General features: G+C 30.4%; 1 non-coding gene across 1 annotated transcript; it reads left to right on the forward strand.

Annotated features, from left to right (window-relative positions):
- TRNAH-GUG lies at positions 706-777 on the forward strand. The gene has a single exon. It is a non-coding gene; the product is annotated as a tRNA-His (tRNA).

Genomic DNA, 5,896 nt, shown 5'->3' on the forward strand with positions numbered 1-5,896 from the left:
TGTAAATAGATTCTGGTTGGTCGAGCTCCCGCCTCGATCTGACCCGAATGTGATAGTAAGTCAGCGTTAAAAATAAAAGAGGAAAAAAAAACTCATCCGAATCTGCTAGGGAAATGGAGCGGGAGATAAGTGGATCGAAACTTTTTCTTCCTTTGATCCACACCGATCTACTATAATTCGCCATAAATCTACTGTCGTGCAGTCTCAGCCCCAACTTCATCTAGCACGCTAGGTTCAGTCTATGAACTTGGCCCATCCAAGTACGTACTACGTTCCAATCACGCAAAAAAAAAATTGAAAATTCCTCTAATCTAAAAGAAAAAAAAAAATTGTACTTGTTCATTTGTGGGTAATATATTGACGAATTTATACGGTACTTTAAAGTCAAAAACACGCGACAAACAATCAGAAGACTCCAACTTTATGCATGCACATCAAAACACCAACAACACAAAAAAATATTGATCGACCGTCCCCAAAGCAAGTGGCAAAGGGTTTGGTGGTTGGTACTCGAGACCCAAGTTCGAATCCTAATTGATTCACATTTTTAACTAAATTTATTTTTAAATAAAATAAACAAAACGGCTAGCGTGCTATTTATTTCTAAAAAAAAACAACATACAAAAATGAATATTCATGACAAATCATAAGGAAAACATATTATTTTAATTATTTATATAAATGTTTATTAAATATGTAAATCGTGTGGCTGTAGTTTAGTGGTTAGAATTCCACGTTGTGGCCGTGGAGACCTGGGCTCGAATCCCAGCAGCCACATTTTTTTTTTTGTGATTTTTCTTTTTTTTTTTTTAAAAATAATTTTTTTCCCCTTCAAATTGTATAAACTTTGAAATTTGAGTATCTATTTCAAAACATTACAATATAAAAAGTTTAAATGCTTTGTTTAAATTGTTCTACCTCTCTACGCGCATTATTTTCGGTGATGAAAAATCAAAATCGATAACCACCATTTTTAAATATATATGATTTAGGCAATTTGAGTTTCTTAAAATTTAAATTCTACGATTTTTAGTCACAATCATTTGCCTAGATGGTCAAGTGGTCTAAAATTTACATCATATTAGCCATAAAAAATAGTTAGAGTTTGAGAACACTTGGGTACTAGATAAATAATGTCAAAAAATTATTAAATTTCAAAACAGAAAAGCTCATATACTGTAGATCAAGTTTGATTGTGCCGATCGTCGATCCAGGTGTCATACGGCATAACATATAACTATACAATACAATCGTGCCCCGCGAAAGATAAAATCGGCCTAATCGGCCCACGAAACACTTTTGGTCTAAATTTTCAACAAACTTGTTCGAAAAAGTAGATCCTCTTGTCGACCCGTTAGCTTAATGGGCCGGCCTAACTCATTCACACCTTAATTTTTCGCCATTTATTTATCATTCCAAAAATCCTAATCCTATGAGGTCCTAGTTGTAGGATCGTTGGCGCTAATTATTAATCCCAAAAGCTCTGTTAGAAATACGCAACTAATTTACTTAAACCGTACAGATACAGCACTCACGGGTCTCGATTGTGACTCGGCCCAACCAACCTCACGCCACTTTAAATATGACTTGACCCACCCATCCTCATGCCATTTCAAACATGAATCGGCCCAACATGGCCTCCCACTATAGGATAGGATGCTGGTCCATTTAAGCCAACACTATTAGTGTGTAAGTAAAAAAATATTATTTTCTTTTTAGATAAAAATATACAAAACTTATCTGAACTATGGATCATTTCGAATCGGATACTTAATCTTTCAAAATTTTAATTTTATTGCCCAACTTTTCAATTTATTTGATTTGAGTCAGTCAACTATACTTTGACTTCAAAATTAAGCTAATTACTTATTTTAATAAATTTATAGTTACAATAATTACATAAGTATACTCACTAAATCTATAAAAATAAACGACGTATTCAAATTTTGAAGTTAAAGTGTCATTGATCAACTCAAATCAAATAAATTAAAAGATTAGATAGTAAAATCATAATTTTGAAAGATTGAGTAGCGAAATCAAAATATTCCATAGTTCAGATAAATTCCGTATGATTTTACCTTCTTTTTATATGTAGTTAATTTATGCTTTGAATAGTAGCCCCAACTAGATCCTCTCGAGTGCACGCCTGCTAAATTAAATCTTAATATTAAAGTTTGAGTTAATCATTAATTAGTATTTGAGGGTAACGTCTTGAGTAATTTAAAAAATTTTCTCGAGTGTTAATGATAAGTCAGTATTCTTATATGTCTGCTGCGCAATCACAATATTACAAGTTAAAAATAATAATTCATTTTCACGTTCTCCGAGTTTCCTTAAACGCTATTAATGAGTGAAAGTCCTAATAGTAAAAGTTAACCCAATAATCTACTTTTACATCTAGTTGTTGACACATTAATAGCATAAATATTTTGCATAAATCCTTGAAAATCTCAATATGTATTGCCGCTAAATCATATTCCTTTTTAAGAGTTAAATTAAATTGCAGTGTTTAAGAGAACTGAGTTAGCAATATATTATTATCGATAGATCAGCGATATTTGAGAGGACCTTTAAAAATGTATCTGATGGTGCGCTTTTTCTTTACGGTATTTGACGATCCGGTAGATCTTTGACCTTTGTCAAAAGCAGACAAAAGTACTTTTGCAAGTAGAAAATATTCTCCAATGACTACACAAATCTACTGAATGGGGAATCATTTTGATTATTGTGAGATTTGGGTTATAATAATTAATTATTTACGTGTGCATGTGTTCACACATCTCCCTATGAATCAGTACTTTATAGTATTTTTGTCCCAACACCCACCTCTCTTTGTAGTATTTTCATGCATAAAAAAATAATAATAAAAAAACATCATTAGATTGATCTTTTTCAATACTACTATAAGTGGGACTAGGGCTTTATTTTATTTTATGTTTTCATGTAATTATACCTCTCATTACACACATAGCTATGTATATTGTATATACCCTTTTGATCGAAGTTCCTAATTATAATCATTTCTAAGCCTTTAAAAACAGCACAAATTCATGTACATACAATATGTTATTTTCATATGAACTTTTAACCAAGACAAAAGTACACATATTTTGAAAAAAAATACACTAGATCCAAAAATTATTTTTCTATTTTGAGAATTGTTGAGTTACGTAGTACCAGAGTCAATTCTAAATCTCTTCAATTATAAAAAGTCGTGAATTTAGCTTCCGCATTTATCAAATCACATGTCTTATAATTAATGTTCTACGTCAAAATTCTATAGTTGAGTTCGTGACTAATTATTAGATAACAACATCAAACTAATGACTTACTGGTAACACATCACATCTTTTTTCTGTATATTGTGGGATCAGAGCTAATTAATAATGTGTCGCGACTTATTAGGAGTGTTAGGCACCGAGCATCTAATGTTCTAAGGATAATGACATTTTTGTTGTCCAACCCCCTATTAATTAGTTAATTAATTATTTAATTAATTAGCAAAAATTCATCTCAAAAACTTTGAAATTAAAAAGATGCCCTCCCTTGAAAGGCAAATCCCAATATATACACTTGTCAATTAACCTTGTTTAGTCTCTAATTAAAGTGTTGGTAAGGGTAAAGCACAAGAATCCCTCCACAAAACAAAAGGCACTTTTCCTTTTTTTTTTTAAAAAAAAAAAGAAACTTCTTAACAAAGCACTTTCCCATATTCCTTGCTTGCCACAAATAAATTTGTATTTTTTCCAATATTACTTTTGGTCTACAATGGTTCTAATTAGGCCACCTTATTTTTGTTCTAGCCAAAAAAAGAAAAAAAAAATGAAGGTTAGTATTAGTGAAAATTTTAATTAGAAGCTCTTATATTTACCAAATGCCACAATTATACAATATTTATCGGCATATTATCGATAAAAGATGATAATTATTATGACATTTTGTAAATTCTAGTAATGATTAGACCATGTTTAATTAGCATAATAAGTGAGGCGACCTAAGATATTGATTATGAACAACTCATTAGCTCTATGTGGACATTACATGTTACTCATTAAGAACAATGATTTTTCTTTTTCTTTTTTTCTTTTACAATGATTCAAGAACAATAAATGTAGAAAAAAAAAAGGCATACTTTGATTTTAGTGCGATAGTCTCTTCATGAAGAACTTATGTGCCCCATAAGTGCATGGATTTTCATGAGTTTGGATATGAAGACACCAAATTTTGGTAGATCTAATAAATTAGTTGTGACTATTTTGATCCAAGATGGAGAATTACCTGTGAGTAGGATTCGAGTGTTTGAATATCTTATTCAGTATATTATTTTATTTACTTAAAGCTGTGGTTAGATCTAGTAAGCGGACGGGTTGAATAACCCACGGACGGATTATTGTACTCGCGAGTCATATAAGTATGGATAAAATTTAACTATAAATTTTTGGATAGTTAACCTGCCCACGGGGGAGCGGGTGGATATGCAGGTTATCTGCAATTTTTTTTTTCTTTTTGCTCTCATACTTTTCAAATGCAAAACACATATATATAATTTTTAAAAGCATAATATAACTTATTGTTTGAAATATCATAACATATAATAAAAAATATAAAATTTTAAAGCATATAAATTATATAATATAAAAGTATTTTATCATTTCAAATTTTGATGATACAAAATTAATAAAATTTTAATGATTATATAAAAGTCAATATCGTCAATATTATATATTTTTAAATTAAAAAAAATATGTGGGTAATCCGTAGATACTCGCGGATATGGATAGAGATTGTTAGGTCGAGGTGTGATAAGTGAGCAGTGATAACATCAAATGATATTGCCTACAAGGCCTAAATTAATTATAGCTTGTCTCTCTTAATTTGGAATCCACTTGAGGGATGTAAGAAAGAAAATCAAGAAGCATCTTGAGCAATATTTTTTAATCTTTTCAAAACTTCTTGATAAAGTCTAGTTTTATAAATAACTTTTTTAATCAACCACCACTAGTTTTATTGCCCATAAATTTCTAAGCAAATCTGTGTTCTAGGCAGTAACCACACAGAAAAAGAGTGGGAATTTTAGGAATTGCCTAGAATTAAGTCTGCTTAAAAAGATAGAAGAAAATAAAGAACATAAAAAAAAAAAAATTGACAATTTTTAACAAAAAAATTTGACGAGCGAAAAAAAAAAAGAGGAGAAAATGTAGAACTTCTATTGTGATAGAAGAGTCCGGCTATTATACTCTTATCATGAGTACGATTGCCCTCGTACTCATAAGTTGTTTTCGATGATAGAGCTTCCGAATCGACGATCCACACCGTTAAATATTATCTAGAGTATTTAAAACGTCTAGAAATTAAATTTTATAATTTTTCGACATCATTTACTTTATGATCAAAAGGTTATAAAATTGACAATTTTTAACAGCCGGTATAGAATATTTGCTAGTTTAATGGTGTAAAAGAATCGAAATCGGTTTAAGTTTTGATAGAAAATTCTATTCACTGCATAGATAAAGATCAATAACTCCGATCTTAAATTGAAGGATCTGATCATCCATTTTTAAGACGCTGTTCGATTTTGACCGTCATTTTATACTCGCTTGATGAATTTTATTATGATTTCGAAAAATTACGAAATTTATTTTCTAGAAATTTTAAATATATATTCTAAATCATATTTAACGGAGTGAATCGTCGATCGGAAGCTCCATTATTGAAAACAACTTATGAGTATGAAGGGTTCTGTACTCATACGAGTACAGCAACTCTAGCCTGATAGAAAGTTGAATATGAAAAATCTAATAAACTATTTAAAATTTTCTAATATTTTCTCTGATGACTCTATCCAGTGAGCGCAAAATAATGGGGGGTGGGGCCAAGATATGCTTTTGATTGAAAG

Source organism: Ananas comosus, linkage group 18, assembly GCF_001540865.1.
Source record: "Ananas comosus cultivar F153 linkage group 18, ASM154086v1, whole genome shotgun sequence".
Taxonomy (NCBI): domain Eukaryota; kingdom Viridiplantae; phylum Streptophyta; class Magnoliopsida; order Poales; family Bromeliaceae; genus Ananas; species Ananas comosus.